A 26524-nucleotide genomic window follows, 5' to 3' on the forward strand; every position below is an offset into this window, starting at 1 on the left:
ATATTTAATATTAACATTTGCCACAGTATTAACATGTAGGAATTCCATTGTACTGGAACCTAAAACCACAGGGGCTTTCTAGCCAGAGGAACCAGATTTCTGCTATTGCAGGCCACCACACCAGAGTCATTTAGATAACTGTCACCCTCTTCCTCCTCCTCCTGAAAGATCGGACCAAAGCCTCACTCTGAAGATTACAGACCTCCTAATTTATGGGCTAAAATTATTTATTGCCAAGTTATACCTACTTGTTCTTTCGCCAAATTATTTTTCAGCTTAAAATAACACTTCCCCTATGATGTTTGCATTCCTGATGTATTTATAGGGCTCGCTGTCATCTCCTCTTGACATTTATTTTGCTAAGTCATACAAGCCAAGCTCAAAATCTCCTGTCATCAAAGACAGGCTCGCAATTCTTTTTATCATCATGTTTTTTCTTTTCCATTTTTCCTTTCTTGAAGATGGGTGACCAGAACAGTATAATTTACTCCAGATGTGTCGTGCAGTGGAATAAATACTCTCCTTTCTGTACTGTGAATGGCTGGTATATCCTAGAGTCACATTATCAAGGCCATACAAATTGGTCCTCTCTTTCTTTGTCCTCCCTGGTTGGAAAGGCAAGTGGAATGGAAGTCCCCACTGTAGTAAAAGGTTTTGTAACTACGTGGCCCTGCACTCCTGTACCACTACATTTTATTCTATTCCTACCGCCCCACCCCCTTCTTACCATCTTCCTCCGATGATACACCTTAATCATTAGCAAATGTCATCAGCATGCTTCAGGCTTTTCCAAATGGCACTAACAGAAATTAAAACGAGTATTTTCCAGAAAAGCCTTCACTTCAAGCTGTCTTTCAGCCTGGTATTTCCCCTTGCAGCATGATCTCTTGTCCCCATTAGCAGCCCTGTATCACCTCTCTGTTGTGTGAGAATCCCTTTTCCAGCAGAACTATCCATTTCCTTTAGGACACGGTAATGAAGGTTGTCCTAAAGTCCCAAATAGTAGTATTTTTTTCATCTAGATCAGTCCCTCTTACCAGAGGTTGGTATAACCTACCTTTGGTAAGCTCCCGCCGCATTTTCCCATATCTTTAATGATGTTTGTAGTCAAAATTTGTTCTAAAATACTACATACTGTTGGGGGTCAGACTGATGGGTGTGCATTAGCCTACATCTCCCCTCTTTTGCCTCTTGGCTTCTTCAGAACTAGTGTGCAACAGCAGTCATCTATTTCTGTAGCATCATCCCAAATGTGACAATTTTGTTTAAGATGTCCTTTCAGTACAGCAAGGCAGAAATTACTCAGTCCCTGAGTGTATTAAACTCCTGAAATTTTGCGTTCTCCCTGGATAACTTCCATTTCTGTGCAGTTTTCATTAGCCATGCTATCACTACCACAGTGTTATACATCTCTTATCGAAAGCAGAAGAACAGTAATTACTTCAGCTGTGAGTCCACACCTAGATAATCTTCAGGCTTGCCCCATTTGGGTTTGATTTTTAACTGTTATTAATCTTTGCACAGAAAGGTGTCAATACAGCTAACACTACCAAATTAATACCACGCATGGTAAAACATTTGCCTCCAGCAGCTTATTATTCTAAGTAGATAACACAGAGCAAGGATATTCTTCCCCATTTTATACAACAAGACAAAAATCAAAATTCATCTGAGATTCAGTAAGGAATTCATACTATGGTACTGCCACCCCCAAGCAGACTGCTGCTCTGCTGGAAAACTCTCCCATTTTCTTGTATTGCATGATAAACCTAATGCTACACGACTCTGGTAATTCCTCTGTTGGTGAAGAACTAGCAACTGCCATGGCATTTTCAAAAAAGTCAGCCCAGGTCTGCAGAAAGAGCTTTGGCTGAAGCCTTGACTATGGCATTAACATCATGGTTTCATGGGCTTGAAGTCACTGCATTCAGAAGATGATGTAAGAATAGTTTCGACCACAGCAGATGTTCAGGACTTCATCCTCAGAAGCAATGAATGAGGCTGGGAGGGAGTCAGAACCGATCCACAGATCCGGAGGATGACAGGAGTCTGTGAATTGAGTTTATTTTGCTGTCACTGCACCTGGCATGAAAAGAAAGGGCAATGAGAGGAACCAATTAAAAAAATGTCTTCTCTGACTCATTGAATCCAGGCATTTGTTTTTGCTCCTTTTCACAGGCTTATGTGAATTCATAAACTGCAATATGAAAGGAAAGCTTCATCAGACAACATACGGCATTTGGGACAAAGCTGTATCTTTGCAAGCTGAACTAGACCTAGAAAAACTTCCACTAGATGTTTTTATAGAGTATTTTAACTCACACTGAAAGACGGGTGATCGCGGTTTTTCTTTGTCCTTGCTTCTATGAAAAAATAAACCAAACGACTGATCTCACTGAAGTTGTACAGAAACCTTGCGTGGTGCCTGAAGGTGACCATGCACTCCAGAGGTCCTGAGCTCGGTCCTGAGGGACAGAGCGAGTCCTCTCACTGCTGCATGCCTGCTCAAGGAAAATGAACCCCCTCGTTGGCTTGCTAGAGTTTCAGGGTACGTTTTTGGGGTAATATAAAGCAATAAAACCAGCAAATGGCAATTTCTCACGGTGAAGGGTCTCTTAGAGAAAAGGTAAGCTTAAGGCAGGTTTCAGTTGTGTTGGGATATCTCATTAGCTTAAGGCCTGATTCAGCTCTGGTGGGAGGGGAGAACTCTCGTGGAATCCCATTTGCTTTCAAGCAATTCCCAGTGCAGATGCCACACCAGAGGCCTCTCTCCTTCCTTTGTACCATTGCTTCAGAAAAGCAGGGTTTGGTTCGTGACAAGAGATTCTGCCCAGAGCAGCTGCATTACAGTGCAGTCAAGATGATTGATCAGGATGAAAGACAGGAGGTAGCAAAGGTGAGATGAGGCACTGCGTTAATATTTGAGCTACCGAGCCAGGATTTCCTAATTCCAGAAAGCATTATCTCCTAATTCTGCCTTCATTTTATTGAAGAGTTGTAAATAAATGAATAAACAAACAAATAAATAAACAAATGTAAGTTTTCTCTCCCTTCCCAATTTTATAGGTAAAAGGAAGCAAAAGCTTTCTTATATGGAAAATATTGAGAGCCTGAAGCATGCTTGCACTCGCTTGTTTATATCATTCCTGACTCAAGATGAATCAATGGTAACTTGAGATGACTCTATAAAATAAGAGATTATTGTTTTGTGTCTGTCTCCAATGCCACCTACCTTTCTCAGTTTCTTTTGGGTCAAACTATTTCCTGGGTTTGGAAAGCTCAAGGACACTATCTGCACGCATCTGCTCTTCCAGGGTATAGCATCCTGCCCCACTGTACGGGACAAGCCGAAAGCTGCCCTACAGCTGCCAGACGGTCACTTTGGCTAACGAACTGGTAGGAACAAAACCCAATCTTGTTACAACTGTAGTACCATTATAGGGGTTTCATTCAGTTTAGGGGCATCACAGTGCTTGGTGTGGTAGAAACCCGCAGCAAGAGAAGGTCTTGCTGAAAAGGCTTAAAAATGGCAAGCTGAAAAGAAAAATATAAAAGGAATAGCATTGGCTATGGGATGAATGACCCTGGGACACAGAAGGCCTCTTGCTGATGCTATTTGTAATTCACACCTGGTCCACATTGTTGGTGGTCCTTGCATTTCTTCTGGGATGTATTCCATGGTCAGTGATTGAGTTACAACTTTTTTTTCAACATTAAACTAAGAGAAAAATGAATTGATGTTGCAAAGGAGTTAAGGTCAATGACTGTTTCACCATAGTTTTTCAGCAACATCACTTGTTCTTTGTAGTGTAAAGAAACTTGTGGCTGCACTGTGCTTTTAGGTCTGTTTTGCCAAGCAGGCATTAGCTGTGAAATTCATCTAGCTGTCTTCAGCAGCTTTGCAATGTGTACTTGCTTTTTATGCCAATGCAAAGCCACCACAAAATGTTACCAAATCAGAAAGGTGTCGATTATACTAATTTCCCATCAGTGTAAGTGACAATATATGGCGTGAAGCAGTGGAGAAACTGGGGCTTTTAGAAAAATTAATCAGGGCAAAGCACCAGTTTGCATGCCCTTACACCGCTAGTTTGCATGCACTTTGCACAGTTCAAAGCTTACTCTGAATGCACCTCATGTACGCCAAGGCTTTCAGCCATCACGGCAACAGCACCACTGCGAGCCACGCTATAGACAACAGCTCTGGCAAAAGTCCTTCACAAGTCCATGTCCTACAGCGGAGGAAATAGGGTGGCTGGGGCACAGTCTGCGGTGGTGGAGGGGTCAGCAGGTAGATGAGGGATCAGGCAGTTCTGCAGGCTGGAACACAAACGCTGCATATACCCTGTGTACCCCCACGCACACCTATGCAATCCTACAGCCAGCATCCATAGCCTAGAAGACACGGCTCTCTGTCCCAACACGCCAAGAGCCAACGTGCTGCTTCTGCCTCAGGTGCCTTGCCCATTGCTGGTACTCCCAGGAGTGTTTCAGCTCCATGGTCTGCTCGGTGATTTACGTGTGCTTCTGGCTCAGCATCAGTGAATGAGCTGTGCAAAGGCGAAAACTTTTGTATCTGCTCTGTCAGAGGAGCACTTGACCCTACACATCTGCTTCTGCCACACGCAGCCTGGATTCCAGTCCAGCAAATACCACACAGGAATGAAAAGTGATGCCGCACCCCACCATCCTGCACTGGGATTTCCCCTAGAATTTGAGGGGTCCAGGTTGCCTTTTCCATGGATAGCCTCTTTGGAAAGCCTTGGGACTCATCTGTATTTGTCATGTGTAACTTCCTGTAGACTACTAGAAGGAATCCTGTCCTTGTAGAGAGGGAAGGATGTTTCCCTGCTCTCAAAATGACTGGAGAGACCCAATTTCCAATAGTCTCCTTATAGCCCTGGCTCTGATTTTGCATAATGCATGCTTAGAAAAAAGGACTATATACTTTGTTGTTCCAGCAGCTGAGTTAGACTGGTGATGACAGAAGATGGATTATTGGTATGCTTTTGTACTTTTTATGCACTGTCTAGAAGTTTCAGTAAAATTCAGCTCTGTTACCTAACTTAGCATGCTGAGTGAGACCAAGACAGATGCTCAGGTAGTGTTTCAGAGTATTAAAGACCATAAAGCACATCCCAGTCTGCACAAATCTCACACCTACGACAAATGCTTTGCTTGACAGTTTGTTTTCAAGGCTGGATCTGTCAGCAGCCCCACTGGATGGTGACAGCACAGGGCAGTGAACATGGCATGTTGGCTGCTACAAGGGACTCCAGCCATGCTTGTAGGCCAGCAATCTGGCCACGAAATCCTGCATTTTATCACTGCATGCTTGCACTTCTGGCTAAGCACTCCATCCCAGTATCCTCTATTCTTGGACACCTTAGAAGGCACCCTGGGGTAAACCCTTGTTGTGGTTTAATAGAAACTCCTAGTGCCTGAGCTGAGTGGTGTGTGTTTGGCTGAGCAAATCCCTTTAGCAGACGGCAGAAATACAGAATGTGAATCCTCTCGTGACCACAAACTACTTTTATCTGTAGGAGTCATGATGCTCCTGAAGTACTGACTCATTTCCATTCATTTCCTTCAGTCTGAGCAAAGACCTTGCATTTAGAGACTTGCCCACCATTGTTAGCAAAGGAGACGGACCTTTGACAAGCTCTGTTTCAGTTTGGATCTGAACTACTGGAAAACACAAAGCGGGGAAAAAACAGTGCTGGATTTGCACCTGGTCTTTTCTATTATGATGGGATGCAGAGACTTGATTCTTTCGGAAGTATTGTCATAATGAGATGAGCAGAAGTTCATGCATTGCGTTAGCATTACACTAACATGACTCTGTGCAGGGCTTGGCTCTTGCTATTTTCTAGTGGAGGCCGATGTAGAAAGAGATGTCTAAAGTACTACCCAGCAGTGTGGTGAAATGCATGTCCCCCCCGTAACTCCCCACACATCACCACTGCCAGAACCTGTCTTCCTTGGAGCCCACACAAGCCTCCTCCCCTGTCCTGCCCTACACGGGTCACTCCCCACACCATGCTGTGGACCTGCTCACACAGGGACATTCATTAACAGCCCGTTCACAGCAATCTTGTGCAGCAAACACTGGCAGCTGGCTAATTTCTAAGTTATCAGTCAATTACTCCCTGCAGTGGCAGATCAGGGTACAAGTTAAACTAGTGCAAAAAATACATTTCCTTCTCATTCTGCTTAGAAGTCAGTAGAAACACAAGTGTCCAGTGCTCAGCTATGCATTCAGTGTTTACTGGCTAGCTCCTGGTTTGTGGAAGACAGATTTTCCAGGTGCAGTCCACAAATTCCTTTCCTAGAGAACCAAGCCGCTGGATGTGTGCCTACAGCTGGTGGCACCAGACACTTCTTTCTCCTTTGAGATACTTGCCTTACATGTCCAGCCCTTGGCAACCCAGAGAGTGACATATAAAGACTGGGAGGGGAATAAATAAATAAATAACCAAACCGTGGATGTGATCCCAAACTTGTTGGAGTTAAAGGAAGTGATTTCAGATCACACCCACCACCTATCCTACAAAGAGGTGCCAAACTAACTTTAAGCTATTGGGATTTCCAAAACTACTACCTCCACAAAGACTGTATTTATAAAATGTTGTTGTGTTGACTGATAACCGTTGTGATAACTCCTGGTCAGTTATCATTAAAATAAAATCCTTGTTCCAGCAGCATGCTGGGCTGCAGGAAGAGATCCGTCAAACTGTTACCTGCTGCATGCAATGAGTGCAGGATCTTACCACAGAGTGAAAAAGCCTGTTTGTCACAGAGCGAACACCCCAGCAAGGGCAGGTCCTGTACCAAACCGCACACCTTCTTGTTTGTGATCACACGCTTGGATTGCTTCCTCATCATTTATACAGCAGCTATCTAGGAAATATGTTCAGGGAGGATCTGGTACTTGCAAGCACAACTTTCTGGTATGCCTGTTCTTTAACCAACATGTTAGGCAAACACCTTAGCTGTTGAGAAACAGAGGTCCCTGGGACCACCCTACCCTGCTGATAAGTCTGGAAGCCTTCCTGCTGTGTGGCACAGTGCGTGGCCAAGTCCCAGATCCATGGGAGCCAGAGCTGCTTGTTCTGGAAGCGCATTCCCCATCAATGACATGGGCAGGACCAGAGAGGAGAAGGGATTTGGATTTGGCACTTGGGGACTCGCACAGCTGGCCAAGATAGCCAGTGACTAGGGCTAACGACAAAGCTGTGTCTGGATGGAGAGCTAGAAGAAAAGAAAATAAATAAAAAGGAGGAATTAATCTGAGGAATATTTTATGGTCCCTGAAATGGTAAGGATAGATCTTAGAGCAGGAAATGTCTCCAGCTTGGACATAGCAACAGCTGAGTACCTTTCATCCAGCAAATTCATAACACTGTTTATACAGGAACTTTATATCATCTTCCCTGCTGCAGCATAATATCTGCTTAAGCCTGACATTTTAAAATACCTCTGCCACATGGAGTTGGGCAGGTGACTCAGTACAAACATGCAGACCTCAGCTTGGCCCTTTGATAGATGCCATCATATTGCAGTACAGCTTGTGAAATCAACAGCTATGATACACTTCTGGAAAAAAGCATGCCAGCCAGAGGGTAGATCTGCTTGCATAGTCACTGCACCTGGCATTCCATCTCATATTACCACCTAGACTATCTACACGTATCAACCATCTACGGATGGAACTACCCAAGGGTCCGGAACAGCCCTGAGGAACCGTGGGCTTGGGATGGGGCATGCCACTTGCTGCTGTACCGAAGCCAGCTTGAATGACATCTCAGAAAAACGTGCGATTTTTGTGTCAACAACGGGATCGTTAATATGAGCATCAGCAGGCTTCAGATCAAATCCCTCTTTTGGAGCAACGCAAAGGGAGTAAGGAAGTATTTTTTGTTGAGCCTAAAGCTCAGCTCCCCTGCTCTGGGCTGCAGCATACAGACGGTGGGAAGTGCATGCAGACAGAAAGGCCTCTGCTCTCTGAGCCTGCCTGGCTCCTTGCCTGAGTTTCAAATTCAGCCTGCGAGGGTTTGACTCAAGACAATTTGATGGATACTGTGTACATGCTGCAGGCAAAAGTAGCCAAGATCTGTCAATTGATCTATTTCCTCAGATATTTAATGCAAACCCTTCATTTCTGTAAATATACTCTGCCTGCTGCTATAGATAGGGTATGGTTGGAAGTGTGATACTGTGAGAAAAGGGTGCAATACATGAACCAAAACTGAGGAGTTTTTAATCTATGGACCACTCTCCTTATACGTGGTAACAACATCCATGTGATAAATTCATTTATTTCTGCAAACAGGTCATAAATTACACATCAGGATAGCAATCCCCATTTATCCCATTCTTTGATGTCCTCTGCAATATGCCTATTGAGTCTGCTCTACCTGCACTGCTTTTAACTCTACCCAGTGCCTTAAGCCCTCTGAATTTTGATCATCGATTACCAACAACTGCAGTGATTAAACTGAAGCCTGACCCATCCCCATTACCAAAAACTCACCACTTGCCTTTTCTGCAAATCAGATTTCAACAGCGCTCCCCTCCTCTTCCCCCTTGTCTGGCTCTGACTGAAAAAAATATGCAGGACCATTTGCCAGGGTTAATTTTTAATAGTGTCCTCAGTGCCGCAGCGAATGAAGTCATTTATTATCCAGCAGGCAGCATGCTAACGCGCTAGGCAATAACAAATGCTAAAGGAGGTGACTCAGGCATAAGCAATCAGGCGAGTTTTACATTCCCACCTGATGGATGGCTCAGCACAAAGGGCCAGGCATGGCATTTTGGTTCACGCTACGCTTGCGTCTGCATCTAGGGGACACCTGGATTCAAGCCATGCAGTCAGTGAGGTTTATTTGCTTTGTAGTCATGTGCAAAGCATGTACCTAAAGAGAGCCTGTGTGGCCAGCCCTCCCCTCTGCCTGGGCACTCTTTTCCTCTAACGAAGGAGGTTAATATTCCTCCTAGGCAGTCATCCCTGCTACAGGAACGTGTCAGCCCAGGCAGTTTGGCCCTAAATAACACTTTGTGATCTCAGGCAGACTGGAGCTCAGCCTACCCACCTGTAAAACAGGTTTAATAGTAGCTGGCTTTTTTCTAGAAAAGCTAGGAGGATTACTTCATGTCTGAGATCTCTGGATGAGAACTGCTCAGTGGCAGAGAGCATTTTAAAAGAGCAGCTGGCAATTAGGGCCAGAGCAGGCTGGCAGCCCCATAAGCTGGTAGAGATGACCACAGAAGCTGCACTATTCATGTCTCATTGCCCAAGATCCTCAGAAAGGCTGGGATGCAGATGATTCACAAACCAGAAAGTGCTTTTGAATCACTTATTAAGGAGGGTTCATGTTGATTTTACTGCTCTGGGATGCACAGGGTTGGGCTACACAATCTCTTTTACCACCTCTTTAGAGCGAAATGTGGTGGTAAGGTAAAGTCCTCTCCCCACGTGTCCATCACTGTTGTATTTTTGCCTCCATGGAATAGTCCAAAGACCACTGAAGAAGTCTATGAATCTTCGCCATATCTACAGTACGCTTTGGATCAGACCTCAGTAAACCAGTGAGAATGTGCTGCTGAACGTGCTGTAACAAGTCCACTGGCATGTGCTGATGGCTGCAGGGGAGCTGGCATAAGCGTGCTCCCGAAAACGAGGGATACCTTCGACTAAGGAGGCAGCAGTCTCCTGCTTACTCCTCACGAGAGCACACCAGCGCTGCTTGAACGGGGGACTGGAGCAGATCTGAACCCATTCCCCTCCCTGTGTGCTATCCCAGGGAAGACAGAGGGACGGTATTGTATTATATTACTCTTAATTCACTTTGTGATCGTGTAAGTCTCCCAAATCCCACTGCCAGTAAGCTGTGATGATTAAACAGCTTACTGAAGGGAAACTATAGCTAGCACTTCTACCCTTATCAAAGCGTATTGCTAATGAGGACTGGGAAATCACTCAGTGTTAATACAACATCTGTAGATTAACATCAGCTTACTCATGTTTTCATAGTCAATGGCTGAAATTCTATCAATCACTTGGATTCACATAACATTTCTGATAGGTGTTTCAGTACGTTAGCCTCAGTATTTCCCCAACTGAAGTCTGCTGACTGGAAGTGGAAAAGGAAAAGTCACGAGTTTGAGGCCAGACAAAAAAATTGCAACATATTGATATGGATATCTCATCTCAGGAATCTTGCAGGAGGTCTGACCTCAGAAATGTTTGGCATTGGCCCCCTGTAAGCCACCAGACAGTATCTGACTGATCTGCATGCGCGCACACACACACACACTTACCTCGCCGCTGAACTCGTGAACACCTGCCTGAAAAGTTACCTGGAAGCATGCAATGGCCCTGCACTGGTCCTCCGTGATGCAAGTGGCTGCAGGTCCTCTTCTGTTTGTCACCTTCCCAGACAGAGAAGCAGCAGAAGAAAGGGGATGAATCAACTGCCAACCAAAATTGACGCTGGTGGTCCACTTTACGGCTTTAGTGTGGGAAAGATCTTTAATAAGGAAGGGTAGAACTGCCAGCAAGAAGAGAATCTGCATGAAGCAGGTGTAGAAGTAACCTGGAGAGATCAGCTATGCCAACTCTTTGATTGAAGGCATGATTTCTAGCCCTGTGCTGCTCTTGAAAGCGTTTGCATGGGAGAACTACATCCTCACCATTACTAGGGGTTTCTCAGGACAGCCTAGGTGGGATACTGACAGAAGAGCATAGCCTAACCGTTAAGGAGATCTCCCAATATCCCGCCTGAATCTCATCTGATGTGGGAATACTGGTACCCCTGTTAGCTCACAGGGAGCTCTATAACTCAGGATCTCTAGCTCTGCTGGCAAGCAGCTGCCCCGTGGGAACGCCTGCCTTTGCTATAAAGAACATGAGAGCCAAGATCACCAGAGGACTTTGTCACCACAGCAGTGCAGGTTTTAGGTAATCACTGAAAGGGATGGAGGAGGAAATTCTGCACAAGAGCATCAGGAGTAGGCTGCTGCAGAGGAAAGCAGCTGTCCATAATGGAAAGGGATGGGAAAAGCAAGCTTTACTAAGTTTGGATACAGGAGCAGAGCATACACTGGAGACTCAAGAGGACCAAGAAGCAGAGAGATGGTGGGAAGTCTGGATTCCATCCTCCTGCCTAGTCTACAGGGTAGCTACATTTTCTGTGAGTAACGCTTTGCATCAGCTTTGCTTGTTCTCAGAGGTGGGAACCAAGGTTCAGGGCAGCTCCTTACAGAGGAAGAAAAACCAGAATTTAGTGAAGGACTTGACAGAAGAGAAGAAAAGGCTCAGCAGATTGAGTGTGATGATAAGGAGGGTTGCATGGCAGGGAAAGAGACAATGCGCAGCCAGTACATTAAAAAGCAATCAAAGGAAAAGAAACCAGTAGTTTAAGTGGATAAACACAAATGTATTTAATTCTATCTAGTTGTACCATGTGTGTGTGGCTGAATCATGCTGTGCAACACTGCTTTGAAATTTCTGCGAGAAACAGATGTAGTTACCAATTGTTCCTTGATGCTGAGGGGAGGAAAGTCAGCATTAGCTGATGAAGAAGTAAGAAGATTCTTTTAGAAAGAATAAGAATAATCTTAAGTGTCTCCTCCAGGAGAATATGTGGGATAGTCTGAGATTTCAGTACAAACTCATCTGGTACAGAGACGCCTTGAACCACACAGATAAATCTGTTGCACATCAGTGAATGCAGAAATGACATGGAGCACAAGGCATGCCTTAGCAACTCATCCGGTTTCCACTCCTGGAAATCTGGCTCCTGCCAGCAGAAGTGATAGATGACCCAGAGCACGGTAAGTGATCCAAACTGGCCCATAAAGGAACTAGTAGCATGCAAGCTGCAAAGTGTTCAAACTTTTCCATAGAGTTTGAAAATGAAAATCACATGGGGCCTAACTATCGCGAGGGCTTGTTAACAAAAAATAAGGCTTTCAGCTGTATGAAGACAAAGGCAAAAACCTCTCTAAGAATGCAGTGACCTGAGGATCAGGCTCCAAGGGAATGATTGACGGTCAATTCAAGCTGACAGCTAACAAAAGTTCCTGTATGTGTGCCAGCAAACCACTGCCAGGAAAATCAGTGTGGCTCCCAACTTGCAGATTTCTGCATCACCAGACCTCCTACCCTATGTGACCCTCCCTGATCTATGCTGGCAGGCTCAGCAGAGTGGAAGGAGACATGGGACCTTACCAGCCCTGGTCACTCCTAGTCAGGTGCGGGCATCAGGAAGGAATCAGTGTCATTTCTAAGTAGCTCAGGCTCTAGACGCACCACACATTCAGCTATAACTCCGGAAAAAAGCAGGAAAAGTCAAAAAGAACGTTTGTTGGGGACTTAAGGAATACCCACAGGAACAAACGGGACACTTTCCGTTGAGGGCAGTGTTCAGACCAGACTGAAACTAGCAAGCAGTTGTAGAAAGTGATATTAAATACAGCCTCAGAAATCTAACCTGTATCTCCTCTCTCGCCCCACCATCAGCAAAATTGAAGTCCAAACATCCCACCGTTCATTCAGGTGAGGCCTTCACTGCTTCAGATCAGGTATGGGGAGATATGATTGTTGGTCATCCCTACGGTGTCCGTGGAAATGACCGGTCCTTGAATCATGTATTTTGTGTGTGTGTGTGTGTTTTTGTTGGTGGGGGATTAATGGAAAAAAGGAATCAGCAGTTGTTTGTATTATTAAGCTGTGGAACATAGACCTCCTTCCACTTCCAAGATCTGATTACAAAGCCTTTCCCTTCTGCAATTCCAGAGCATCTCGTCTCTGCCAGTTTCTATTTTCAGTTCATAATTGATTAAATTCAACTGGTAGCAGAATTAATTGCAGTCAACGGGAATCTTTACCCTCTCTAGCTTTGGTGGAGCTTGGGCCAGGCACCTGGCAAGGCACTGCCTGGTTTCCTTGCTTATTCCAGAAAAGGAAACCCATGATGAGAAAGATCCTGTCCTGGATCAGATAACCCTCCAGGACTGATGATTTTGCTCTGCCCTCCCAGAATCTTCTGCAATGTTTCAAATGTTTTTGTTGAAAGAGGCCTGAGCACTCTACTTAGTAGAATTAATCCAATCTTAATGCCATTTTTTTGGGAATTCAGAACAAAGTGGTCCCACTCACTGGTTGGGTCCACTCACTGGCTGGGTCATCTGAAGCAGCCTGATGGTTTTGGAGATGGTATAGAGGAAGATTTTGTTGATTGACTGATGTTTGATTGATTAGTTCATGCTTTTTTTTTTTTTGTTAATTGATTACTTTGGTAAATCTCTCCAGTTCAGTGTCCTTAAAAAAGTGTCCTTAAGTGTCATCTTAAAAAACCCTTTGAAACCAGGACTGACCAGCCTTCTTTTTTTCCTCTGTGTGACCATTCAGCTGGACTTCAGCTTCCAAGTCTTAGGTATCGCCGAGAGTCCCAGGCCCTTGGGATGATGGTACCTGCTTGCAGAATTTCACAGCTGTGATGTCTCTTGTGGCTATGTCTGTCTTGATGCAATCTGCAGTAAGGATTAACCCAGACTTTTCTGAGTCTCTAGGAGACTGTTGAATCATAGGGCTGAAGGGTTTTAGCATGGTTTCTTTGACATTACTTTCATTTATCTCATGGTTTCCTTTGTGCTGCAGAAGAAGTCAGATTTTCCCCATAGTCTTTTTATAGTCAGTCACTCACAGAATAACAATTCATTGTTGGGAGTAAACTCCAGCCTTGTATCTCCACATAGATTTATCTGATAACACATTAAGAGCTTCTCTCAAAGGCTGCTTTCCAAGTTGTGCTATTGTTTGGGCTGGTGATCCAGCAGTATTTTCTCTGCAGCCTCACCAGGAAGCTAGAAGAGGATTGTCCATGAGTCACAGTAATTTTACCTGTAAATTCAGCTAAACCCCCAGGCAGCGCAGAAGGTTGGCCAGTTTCTCAAGCCTGATACGACTATACCAACAGCTTAAACTTCAACTGGGAGAGAGTGTTTCTGAAATAGAAAGAGGGAGCATACACTTCACTCCATCACACAGTTGGAGCTGTGTTACTTGTAGCTCATATCGATAGTCTAGGGATTAAAAAACTTTCAGTTTTTCTTTCACTTTTCAAGACTATGCCACAGAAGGCAACCTTTCCAGCTCAGGAGTAAAACAAACTTTTGTGTATACCCTAGACCCACTCCAGATTTACAAATGAGCCTATCTTAAGCACAGGGCAGTTCTGCTGGCTTCTGTGACCACTTGCACATATAAGAGTTTTCAGAATTATCCTCCCCTGAGCTAACAAAGCTCAGTTTTGATTGCCTCCCACAGCAATAATGATGAGGGTTTCCCTTTGCCATTTCTAAGTTCTCTCATTAACACAGGTAAGCTGTGTAGCAATGTCTGCCCTTCCCAGAAGCATCCCTGTGAAGAGAATGGGCTTGAAGACAGACTCTGTGAGCCTATTCCACCCTCTCTTTCAGTTAACTTCAGAATACTTCCCAATCTGCAGAGATTTATTCCACTTTGAAAAAAAAAAAAAAAGAATCAAAGAAAGAAATGAGCGGGGGGTGTGTGTGTGTGAAGAATGGAGACTGTCAGAGAATGGAAGCCAAATTAATTTCAGAAGAAATTGGTTCATCCCTTACTGGCATCTATGGAGTTGCGTCAGCTTGCTGTGGAAATGGATTTGGCCTTGTATTTCTGAGAATTCAGCCTCGTTTCAATTCTTCTGACTTCCTTCTTTCCTTCTGACTGCACTTCAGTTTTGATCTAAGTATCAGGTAGGCCCATGAAGCAGCTGACTTGCACCAAATCTCACATAAACTTCTACTGACAGGTTCTGCTACCTAGATGATGCATGGCCCAGCAGTGAACAAAAAGGACAAGGTCTCAGCTTCTTTTCTTGCTATAGCAACAAAGCACCTTGTGATGATAATTTTTTTCCCTGTTTCATAAGCTGGTTGCCATGGCAAGTTACTTGTGTTACATTGTCAGATACTAAAAGGAAACAATCTGTGTTCTCCAGAAAACTCAAAATTATAAAAGTTGATGGCGTATCGGTTTGCTTTCTGCCGTGACACTACTCATCCTCTAAGCTCAGGGAGAGATAAGCAAGAAAAACATCCCAGTATGGGAAAAATACTTGCAGGTTTCTTGAGTCTGGTGAATCTGCACGAGGAAAAATCACGAATAATATGGTGCTGTAAGGAAGAAAATCTCACGGGGATCTCTGCTTTTCTTAGTATGCTCTCAGAGTCAATGCTATGGAGAGTACAGTGATACAGTCCTCCTTCCAAACACTTCAAGAAAGTTTTGGTTACACAGAAGAAGTATGCATCCAGGAAAATGGACTAGCTGAGTGCAGGGAGAACTCAAAAGACGTGGAAAGAACCAGGAAGCTATCTGCGTAATTACAAGTCAGGTGAACTTGTAGATTTGGCGAAGCAACAGGAGTCTCAGAACGACAAAAGCAGCTGACATTGCTAATCTACCCTCTGAGCCTGCTGAGAATTGATATAACCTTCAGAATATCAAAAATATCCAGATGTATTCAAGTACTATCCTTGTGAAGATAAGAAATTGCTGTTACTTACTTTGCTGATGATTTTGATGATCACAAGAACTTTTCATGTTCTTTTGATGTTTTTTTTAGGGGGAAAGAAAGAATAGTTTAACTTGGCTGTTGCCTGGGTGTTTCTACTAGAAATAACTCTAAAAAAAGATTAACGCTTCAAAAATGTCAGGGATAGCCTTGATCTATAGCTAATGAGCAGTTCAGTTGCTAACTAAGCTCTTGGCATAAGTTTGTATGTCACACAGTGGAGAGCTAAGTTCATGCCTTGCCTATGACTCCCCTCTTGCAGAGGTTAAAGTGGGAATGACAATATCAAGGAGTTATTTTTTGGGTCACAGCACCTACAAAACCCAGTGACGTACCTTCCCAGACTACATTTAGAGTGCTTTTACAAAAACTCACGACAGGATAAGCACGTCCATCAGTTATGGCCTCCCACCTGCAAGCTACATATAGTTTGGTGAAGACGATCAGGAAAAACTGAAGGCATGAGAATGATGGAAGAGTTTTCCACCTCACTGCTGATTTTGTTTTGGCAGTATTACTGTGGCAGTAAGGATCTTCTGAGATTCTCCCCACTCCCATATTATTGCTCTGCGTGCCAGCGGGCCCGGTATTTGACTTGCCTTCCTCTGCTGTCAAGCAAGGATTGCAATAGTCAGTAGCACGAGGAAGCTGTGCATTTCTCTTTGCCTGCCTTCAAGTGCGGTAGAGCATGGAACCTGCACTGGTGCCCGGCAGGCAGCGGGAGGAGTCTGTGGCCAGGCCAGCTGGAGACACCATGGGATGAGTTAGCAGAGTAGTTAGTTACCTAGTAGGCTGAACTACCTTCTGGCAGTGGCATTTGCAGTACTGTTGCAGCGGCACTGCATGTCCCTTGTTTAAAAAAGAGGGTTCTGTCTTCCAGAGCTCTAAGCAGGCCAGACATTTTTCTAGAATTAAATTCAAGCTTAGAGAAAGGAAGGAAGAATCTGTCCAGGAAGAACAACTTTTTACAAACAGAATGGGCTATAACCTCAGCAAGTGTAAATCTGCCCAGCTTTGCCAAAAGCAGTGGGGCTACACTGCTTTGCAACAGCTGAGGCTCTTGCCCCAGTATTTTTAAGCTGTATCACTCTCTGTGTCCTCGCAAGTTTGTGTCATCACCCCTGTGTGATTGTGTGGTTATGACTCACCAATAGGTGATTACGCCTCTGTCTTCCAGCAGTCTGCAAACAGCAAGTAGTCCTCAGGTATCTTATATCCTGATGTGATCTGGCACTGAAGAATGAGCAAGAAAGAGGCAGTTTCAGTCCCATCTTCTGGTGTTTCTTGCTTCTTGCAGGTCACAGAGAAGCCCAAGAAGCATGAAGCCGAGGTTCACCCATAGCTGTGTCTATCTATTACACTGCCTGTTTGGTTCTTGCTCCTTGGCACATTCTTCTGGGCTACCTAGTACTGAAAAACATGAGCCCACTCTCAGGGTGCTTAAAAACCCCGAGATTTCTGCATGCTCCAGTACCCTGCCTGCTCGCCAGGAACGGCTAAAACAAGACGAGACAGGTAGTGCGGAGAGGCGGTGCGCCGTGTGTACGTGTGTCTGCCTGTGAAACCCATCGCCTTTTTGCATGCTGCTGACCCTGCTGTCGGCTTGGTCAGGAGAGATGCTGTGTTTCTGCGAGCTGTGGTCATTGCTGCTGTCGAGAACTGAGAGGTCATTCAGAATCGGGAGGGCTTGTTAGAAACCAGCAAAGAGTTCCAAGGTAGGTTAAAGCTTCAGCCTTTCTGTTTGGACCTGCCTGTCTGCGAACTGGCTTTTAGAAAGTGTTCTGGCAGGTTTGTTTGTGCTGGTGCAACACGTCTATGAGACCTGAAAAAACCTGCACAACTCTCTCAATGGGTATCCTTAAGAACTCGCTTAATCTACTCTTGCTACAAGCTCTGCAGGGCATGAGCTTTCTTTTTATTATGTGTCAAGCGTAGTATCTAGAACAATGGTTTCTAGATCCATTTTCAGATTACTAGATGCTTTTCTAATGGAAACAACAAATCGTGGCAGTGTGCTTGAGAGTCTATTAGAGTGAACAGTGCTTTCCCAGTACCAGGAATGCATGCTTGTATTTAGCGTTGTATTCTGCACCACAGCAGGATCGCTTCTGCATGCTCCTGGGTAACAAGGTGACTACGCAATCCACTATTCACTTCCCAAAGTAACAGGGGAACCACAGTGCATAATGGTAGAAAATGTCTGGTAACACAGGCGTACTGTGGCAGGATGGGAAGCGCTGTGTTGGCAGACCCGAATTCACGGAATGAAGCTGGAGTCCATCAAGGTTTACTAGTTCCAATTCAGTGGTGCTCCTTGTGGGACCCACATAGGATCAGACAGAACCTCCTGCCACGCTCATACCTTTGCCTGTAATCAGATCAATTCTGTTCACACATGGTGTGTGTCTCCGCTGCAAAGCCCAGCTGGACACCGGTTGTCTGACGTGGAGCCAGTCCAGGTGTTGCGCCTTCTCTGGCCCAAATCCCTCCTGAATAATCTGGAGCCATCTATTTTTCTAGGCATTTCCAGGGCCCAGACAGAAGCGCCCTGCCAGCTGGCTCCAGCCCATGGGTGCCAGCCAGGACCGTGACTGGTGATGGGTGATGGTCAGGCACCGTGACTGGTGATGGGTGACAGCCAGGCACCGTGACTAGTGACGGGTGACAGCCAGGCACCGTGATGGGTAACGGCCAGGCACTGGGACCGGTGACAAGGGCTGCGCTCCGGTGGCCGGGGGTCTTCCTGCCCGGAGCGCGGCGGCTGCCGGGCCTCGGTGGGGAGCCGGGAAAGGCGGCTCGGCCCGGGTCAGCCCCCAGCCGGCCCCGCAGGGCCAGGGCTCTCCCGCCGCGCCCCCCGTAGGGCCGTGCCCCTGCGACGGCAGCAGCTACCCGGGCGAGCGGCGGTTCGCAGGCCCGGGCCCAAGCGGGGGCCTGAGGCGAACCCCCAGCTCCGCCCCCCGCGCCGGCCCGCAGCCCACCGGGCAGGGCCGGGCGGCTGCGCTGCCCCCGCGGGCCCGCAGCCCGGCAGCCGCGGGGAAGGGCGGGCCGAGGGCAGCGGGCGGGCGGCGGCCGGTGCTTGCAGCGAGGCGGCCGCCAGGCCTTGCCCCCAGCCGCGGCGCGGGCAGCCCCTCAGGCGGGGCGGGCAGCGGAGGCGCGGCCCCGCGCAGGGACGGCGGGATCGGCGCGGCCCCCGGGGAAGGGGCGCGGCGGCGGCGGGGCGGGGGGTCACACGGAGGGGCTCGGCCGCCCGCCGCCTCCCTCCTCCCTCGCGGCCGCCCGCCGTCGCCTCAGGGACCGCCCCGCGGCCAGGCCGCGGTCGAGGCGGGTGGTGACGTTTGATTGACAGCCGCGGCGGCCCACCCGGAGGGGGGTTGGGGTGGGGGCCGCCTATCAGGGGCGGCGGGCGGCCGTTGCGCGGCGGGTGGGCGGGGCCTGGGCGTGTGCGGCGGCCGCCGGCGGGGCGCGCTCCCGCTCCGCGCCGCTCCCCCCGCACGCACATTGTCCGGGCGGCGGCGGCGGCGCAGCGCCCCGGTGCCCGGTGCCAATGCGGGGCGGGCGCGGCACGCCGGGGGCGCCTCCACCACCGCGGTGGAAACTTCACCTCGCCGCCGGGCCCACGCGCGGCTGAAGCGAAGCCCCCGGCGGGGCCGGGCCGGGTGGGGAGGAGCGGAGCGGAGCGGCGGGGCGGGTTCGCCCGCCTGGGGGGCGCCTCGTCTTGTTTGATTTTCGTCTGTTGGAAGAAAAAAAAACCCAAACAAACACCCACACCCCTCCTCCAATAATATTATTATCCTGCTTTAAACTTACTCCCTTCTCCAGGACGCGCATCCCGCCTTGGCGGGGTGGACGAGCCGGTGAGTGACCGCCGGGGCCGGGGGGTGGGAGGCGCCGGGGGGGCGGCAGGACCCGCCGGTTTTGCGGCGATGGGCCGCCACCTGTTAGAGGGGCGGCAGCTCCCCCCCCCCCCCTCGGGAAGTTTGTGGCCCCGCCGTGCCCCGGGGAGGGGGGGGCGGGGGGACGGAGGGGCCCCCCGGCGGGGGGGGGTTGGGGGCGGCGGCCCGGCCCCGCTGCCTGGGCGCTGCCTGCCGACCCCAGCCCGGGCTGGCCGCCGGGGGGGGGCGGGGGCCGCCCAGCCGCAGCTGCTGCACCCCCTTGCCTCCATCCCCTGCCCTCCGCCCGCACCCCCTTTGCATCCTCCCCTTCTCCACCACCTTACACCCCCTTTATTCCCCCCTTGCTCTCCCGTTCACCCCACATCCCCCTCCAGCCCCCTTTCCCCCTTGCCCTCCCATTCCCCCCGCATTCCCCCCCAGCCCCCTTCCCCCCTTGCCCTCCCATTCCCCCCGCATTCCCCCCCCCAGCCCCCTTCCCCCCTTGCCCTCCCATTCCCCCCGCATTCCCCCCCCCAGCCCCCTTCCCCCCCCATTCCCCCCCACATCCCCAAACTGCAGCCCTCTCCCTTCTCTTCCTCGCACCCCCAGTTTGCAGCACCTTGCACCCGCCCTCCCTCATCCCCTGGCATCCCCACGCTGCCCCCGTGATGCTCTGGGGTGGAACACCGGACCCTCACCCTTGGCCAAAGCAGGTGCCTGCCATGCTCTGGCCGCCCACCCACCGTGGGTGCAGCACCCAGGGAGAGCCCGGCCCACGGGCGTGCAGGTGGTGGGGGCGCAGGTACGTCGCAGCAGGGTCCCCCCTGTCCCTGCGTGTGTGTGGCTCTGCGGAGCTGGCGGCACCTCCCTTCCTCCCAAGGCCACGGGGCTCTGCGGTGTGCGGAGGCTGCTCGCACCCTGCCCACCGTGCCGGGGCGTCGCGGGGACCCCTTGGCCCCAGTGGCAGCAGGCGCCCTTGGGTGGCTCGCTCAGCCCGCCTGGGGGTCCCGCCTGGGGATGCCTTTCAGTCGCCTCGAGGAGCAGAGCATGCCTGGAGACAAAAGAGCAGATGAGAAATTGGGAGAGGACTGGCAAACTGTGGAGCGGCTGGAGAAATGCTTAGAACAGCTGGAAGCAGGAGGATGGTGCAGCCAGGAATGGCCTGACCCACCTCAAGCCATGACCCAAGTCAAGCCATTGACTTTTTCAATGACCTAAGTCAAGGCTTTTTATAGCCCGCGCCCTGCACAGTTGCTCCTGGGTAGGTCTCTGAGGTGCAGAAGGGGTCCCCGCTCCTGGGGAGGCTTTGTCGCGGCGTACCCCGCTCTGGTTGGCGTGGGTTGGGGCAGGACCTGGGATTGAATGGAGCAAAGCATGTGAGGCTTTGTGCGGGCTCAGCTGAAGAGTTGCTGGAGGTTGTTGCCAGGTGGATGCTGGTGAATGTTGGGTTCTCCTGGTCGGAATTGCTCATGTGTTTATCGTTGCAGAGCTCCAGAGTATTTTGATTTTGCAGCTGGTGATTTGTGTGATTTCCCCACCCCCAAGTGTTTGTAATACAGCTGTGACTTTGAATCCATGTGTGTCCCCCCCCCCCCCCCCCGTGTGTCTGGTCCTCTCCTCCTCATCAAACATTTTCCCTGTGTGATTAATAACGTGCCAACTGCTTCATTTCAGCACCGGGGAGGCCGATGCTGATGGATTTCCCTGTTTGCTCTCCTTGGTGGGTCTGCAGGCTGATGGGTGTTATCGCTGCAGAAAAGTCTGCTTTGGGGTTGGAGCTGTCAACATATCTTTTTTTTTTTTTTTTTTTTGTATCTTAGTGAACCTCTTATGTCTTTTAATTAAAAAGAGATGAATTATGCATGGTAATACCCTTCACGTTTCCATAAAAATGATGTTGTAATTAGTAATAATTATCTCAGTTTGGGATATCACTGTAATATTTAGACAGGACTTATGACCTGAGGGACACTTTTCTGGCCCGGAGGAGTTACTCTTGGTGTGGTTCTCTCCTGTGGTGAGTTTGGCTCCTGGCTGTTGTCAGTGGTGAAGGTAGGGCAGCGGTGGGGGGAACCTGGGGCTTCTCCGAGTCGCCCTGGAAAGTGGTGGCCGCAGTTTCCCTGTCGGGTCTGGTGCTGCCCCTGGGGGTCCCTGGCAGACCTGCTGCCACGTGTGTGGAGGTGGTCTGCCTTGGTGGCTTCCACCCTGTGGGCTCTCACGGGGCTTTCCTTGCTATTGTGTCGGGCCAGAGAGGGAAGAGGGAAAAAAACCAACTCAGGCTGAAATATTGCCAACTGACCTTATTTTTTCCCCCTAGTTGTCCTAGGGAGGTTTGGAAAAGGCTGCTGGTACTTGAGAAGCTTTTCCATGGGACAGCAGAGGTCCTGAGGCATCCTTGCCCAGGTGGCCATCCTTCCCCTAATGTCCCTTCCCTTTAGTGGAGCGGAGCTCGGCTCACAAATGTAAACGTTTGCTGGGGACGGCGACCACCGCTACCCCTCCTGCGGCTGGTGAACCCCGACTTTCCCTTCCTGCTAGGCTGCCCTTGGAGCTCCCCAGGTTTCATTGGGGTAAAAGAGCTTGATGGAGTAAAGAAGTTCAACATGGGGGAAACAGTCACCAAAAGGAAACCCAAGACAGACAGTACTGCTGGTGGAGAGGGGTTCCTTGCGGCAGGGTGAGGAAGGAAGAGGTAGAAATGTCTCATCTGTCTTTCAACATGTGTTACGCCACTGGACTTCTTGTTGGTCTAGGAAAAGCAAAATGATTGTGCTCTGAGCACTCTTTTATCTAATTGTAATTTATTATCAGCTTTCTATTTTAACATTTTTGAAGTGTAAACTTAAAACCCAGAGCTTATTAAGCAGCAGATAAAAATGTTGAACGTGTTTGAATTTTACCTGAATTAATCTAATAATATATTTATGAAATTATATTTGATCAGCTCTATAGCTGGTTGAAGACCACAAAAAAGTATTAATCAAATAAATTATTTGACAAATATGGATGAGATTAAACAAATGATCTGTTTGCCAACTCCCTTCAACTGCTCTGCCGTGGCACGTTCCTCTTTCTCTTATCTTTCCCTTCCAGTTTCCATTCTACTTCTTCACGGTTTATCTTTTCCTGAACTGTACTCAGTATCTGTTTAACTTATTTTTTCCTTTCCCTTTATTGTTCTTCATCTCTTTGGTGTCATGGTTTTCCTTTCATTCTTTCTTCTGCCTGTTTCTTCAACTTTCCATGCTTTTTGAGTCTAAGCCATTTTCCTTTTTTTTTTTTTTTTTTTATTTATTGAACACTTCACAGTCGGCTCAACTAAACCTGGTGGTATGCGTTTAAACCCAGAAAAACATAAAGCCAAACTGCTTGTGAGCATGAAGATGTTTGCTTGGTGGTAATGCTCTTGGTAGTAATGCTTCTCTGCCTCTTCCTGGGTGTTCTGGCTGTTGCAGGAAGGGTGTTACTGTAATTCTGGAGGTTTTTCCCAGCTTTCATTTTAGCCTGTGCTCTCTTTATGACTTTTTTTTTTTTTTTTAAATGTGAATGACTTTCTATCCTAAGAAAAGAACTAGGATCAAATGGCAGACCTTGTGTTACTAGTTATCTGTATGCAACCTGCTTCCATCTGCTGCCAGACCAAGGCCATCCTCCCTGCTGGGCAGCCCTGCTTTCCTCCTGGCATCATCCTTCCCCTCTGGAGTGATGTCCAGGAGGTATATTCCCATAGGGCAAAAGGAATGAGTGCTCTGAAGGTTTTCTGGTTTACCTGTGGCTTTCAGAGTCTCTCGAGTGTCAGGTTGATGAGGCTAAGTAGCAAGAGGCAAACAAGTTACCATGCATGACCGAGCAGTCACAATATTCAACTTAAATCTAGTATTCAGAGCTTAAAGTCTCTTTAAAAAGTGCTGTTATGGAGAAGACTGGAGTTTTTTTTTTTCCCTGGATGAAATCTAAGGGGGTGTGGGGTGCAGAATATTCTCCAAAACAATGAAGGTAACAGAAAACTTTGTATTTTAGGGGAGGAAATTTGCTATGCCTTGGCAGTACAGCTCAGGCAGTCCGGAGGAGTGTGATGGGAATGCTCAGAGTGCGTGATTCGCCTCCGCTGATGGTTGCAGTGATGTTGCTGCAGTGAATGAGCTAAGCTGTGTATGTCATAGCTGTCTGCTGTAAGTACTGGGAGTTACGTGATGATACCCTCTTGTACCCATAAGGAAAGGTCTGCGCTGTGCCCGAGTTAACAGTTACACCGCTTCTCCGTGTCTTGTGAAATGTTTTGGGTAGCGCTCGGGTGCACTGGCACAGCGAGCAATCCAGGCGGCATGTTGTTGCGAAGCAAAATTGATTGGGGAGGATGGAGCCAAGAGGAATATTATTTTGCAGTTAATTATTTACCGCAGGGAGAGAGGGAAGCTGCTGATGTTTGCTGTATTATTACAGCTATCCAGAGGAAAATGCTTTGAGGTGATAACGTTTTATTCTGTGTGTTGCCACCTATTTCTTGGTTTCTCTATAATGTGTGACCAGCGCTGTTTAAGGGCTGGTTCAGTAAAAGCAAAACTTCATTATCAACTTCTCAGTGCTGGAGTATGGTTTTACAGCTTGCTCTGTGTGATGCAAAATGGCCTGAATGCCTACAGGGGAAATAGTCTTTCTGTGCTGCTGCCTTAATGCACGACCTGGTGCCCATCTTGGCGACATGGGCTCTTGGAACAGCTCATCCCTGTGCTGAAAGGTGATTAAATGGTCGTTAAAGTGCAGGACCGTGAACCTGGGAGTCCTGATCCCCTCTCTGGTGTTGGCTCAGCTGGTTGCCTTACCTCACCGGGCTCTCTTCTTCTTTAGGAGTGATGCTGACCCAGCAGATACCAGCCTGTCTGCTGGAAGGGTAGGATGTCCTGGGTGAGGAGCATGCTGATAACGTAGAGGCAGCAGCAGCCCAGGTACTTATATAATACAGTGCTGTGGGCCAAAACTATAACGGGATTTTTCCTTTTGCATAGCTAAACCCGTTACAGATGAGGCTGCTCATATGTAAGTTAAATTCATGAGCTGGTGGAGCTGAGTTTAGATGTGAGTGTGTGGGAGCGATAACTTGACGAATACAAAAAAAGAGACATTGCTGCAGTGTCTCTGGGAAGATGCCCGTACATCTTCTGCTTGTTTAGCATCCTTGAGAGAACAGCAGACGTGAGGGAGAAGCTGTGGCCTGTGAAGAGGATGTCATCCTCTTACTGAGAGAAGGAGAGGCGTGAGATCTAAGAAGCCAGGGAGTAGGAGCGAAACGAGGGATGCAGGTGTGCACAGTGGGGTCTGCTCCAGGCTGCCCTGTTCTTGCTGGGGAAGGCTCCGCAAGAAGAGAAGCGAGGAGGAGAGCGGTGGAGGAAGGCATTGTGGAGGCTGTGCAAGGTGGGCGGATTGTCTGCTGTCCTGCCGGTCCAGGCTGAACCAGAGCATGGCAGTGGGACGTGCACAGGATCGTCTCCCCTGAGAAAAGCAGACTGGTGAAAAATCTGCAAGGGAGAGTCTGGCTAGCAAGTGCTTGTGCCCCGGACAAGTTGGGATCTCATTGAGAGGCTTGCTGAAAAGTGAGCTCCATTCCTCAGCGGTTTGTTGGGGTAACAGGCTGTCGTTGTGTAGGCTTGCTCCAGTATCAGTGTTGAGGCTGCTCTGATGCTCCACGCTGCCTTCAGCAGTTCTGTGGCTTGCATCCAGCTCTGTTCAGCCCGCTCCAAACCATGCGTATGGAAGAAGCTTGAATGTATGAAATTGGAGTCTGCAAGTGATGCATTTTGTCCCTGGTCCTACCCCTGTGAGCCGCTGCAGCAGCCAGAGTGGTTCTGCTGTGTGGCACTAATTTTTAGGTTTCTGTAGCGACCGTAGCATCCGTGTGTCTTCCCTGCAGCTGACTTTGCTGGAGTAAAGATGCTGGGGAGCTGAGTGCTACGTGAGGGACTGGAATTCATCCTCCAGAAGGCAGCTGGGCTTGAGGAACCAGGCTTTGGTTGATAGGATAAGTAAATAAAACAGTAGCTGACTATGATAAATGAATAACCCGTCAGTGTTCCTTGGTGGTAGATATGGGACAGACCCCGGCTTGTATGTGTGCCGATCCTGTAACTAACTTTTCCATTGTCTCCCGTCGGATCTGTGTCCGTTGAAGCAGTGGATCGTTTTGGGTCCCACCATGTCAGGCTCCTGGTGAACAGCACGGCTCTCCCCTCGGTGGCACACAGCCCCAGCAAGTGGTGGTGAGCACGGGAGGTGCCTCCTGCCCGTGTGAGTGTGTGTGCACGCATGCCCCTCGCCTCCCCCGCTTGTGAATATATAATATATGTTCCCCCGCCTGAATATATAACCTTGGTCATGCAAGGTTTCTCCTACCTTGTTTCCCCTGGCCTTTTCCATCGTATGAGGCCAGCCTGCGTTTTCTGGGGAGCTTGTCCCATTTTCCATGCAGGCAGCTGTGGGCAAGTGGTCTGCTTCTTGACCTGCTTTGACAGGCGTGTGCTGGCTTCTTGCTTCGCTGATGTGGGAGGGAGCAGGAGGATAAGTGCTGGGGGGCTAGGCAGGGGCAGGTCATAGCTGTGCTGGCTGGTGGTGTGACCGCCTGTCTGGCAGTCGGCGTAGCTGCTGATGGATGAGGATGTAGATGCACATCCTGGCTCCGCTTTCTGCCTCATCGTTCTGCTGGGGGATGCGGTGGCTGTGACTTCTGCTTAAGTCTGTGAGGGTCAGATCTGCTGTCTCTGCTCCTAGGGGTACAGATGTACATCCTCCATCCTGCTGTGCTCAGTTGCAGCTGCCAACGCTGTGGCTATTCTGGTGGCCCCCATGAATTTCCAAGTGTCAAGGTATTCGTTCTCAAAACACACGTGCTGGAAAGAAATAACCACCATGATCACGGTGAAGGTGGGGAACAGGGGCACGAGAGGTGGACTTCCATCTGGAAAAGTGCTTCTGCTCCCACTTTTCCACAGAATGAGGAGGCTGCGTGCTGGTGCGGCTCATGGTCACAGGGGCATGAGCAGCGTCTCACTGGGT

General features: G+C 48.5%; 1 protein-coding gene and 1 long non-coding RNA gene across 2 annotated transcripts in view; one reads left to right on the forward strand and one right to left on the reverse strand.

The window, feature by feature from the left end:
* Positions 1–1624: 1624 nt before the first annotated feature.
* LOC119155116 lies at positions 1625–8676 on the reverse strand. Its single transcript, XR_005106612.1, has 2 exons — positions 8534–8676; positions 1625–2082 (listed from the first exon to the last, which is right to left on the reverse strand). It is a non-coding gene; the product is annotated as an uncharacterized LOC119155116 (long non-coding RNA).
* A 10382-nt stretch (positions 8677–19058) lies between these two features.
* Positions 19059–26524, forward strand: part of HRAS (HRas proto-oncogene, GTPase) — a 43724-nt gene continuing 36258 nt past the window's right edge. Inside the window, exon 1 of the mRNA XM_037402074.1 lies at positions 19059–19459. The gene's annotated coding sequence lies outside the window, so the exon portion shown is untranslated. The remainder of the gene's footprint in view (positions 19460–26524) is intronic.

This window comes from Falco rusticolus, chromosome 10 (genome assembly GCF_015220075.1).
Source record: "Falco rusticolus isolate bFalRus1 chromosome 10, bFalRus1.pri, whole genome shotgun sequence".
Taxonomy (NCBI): Eukaryota; Metazoa; Chordata; class Aves; order Falconiformes; family Falconidae; genus Falco; species Falco rusticolus.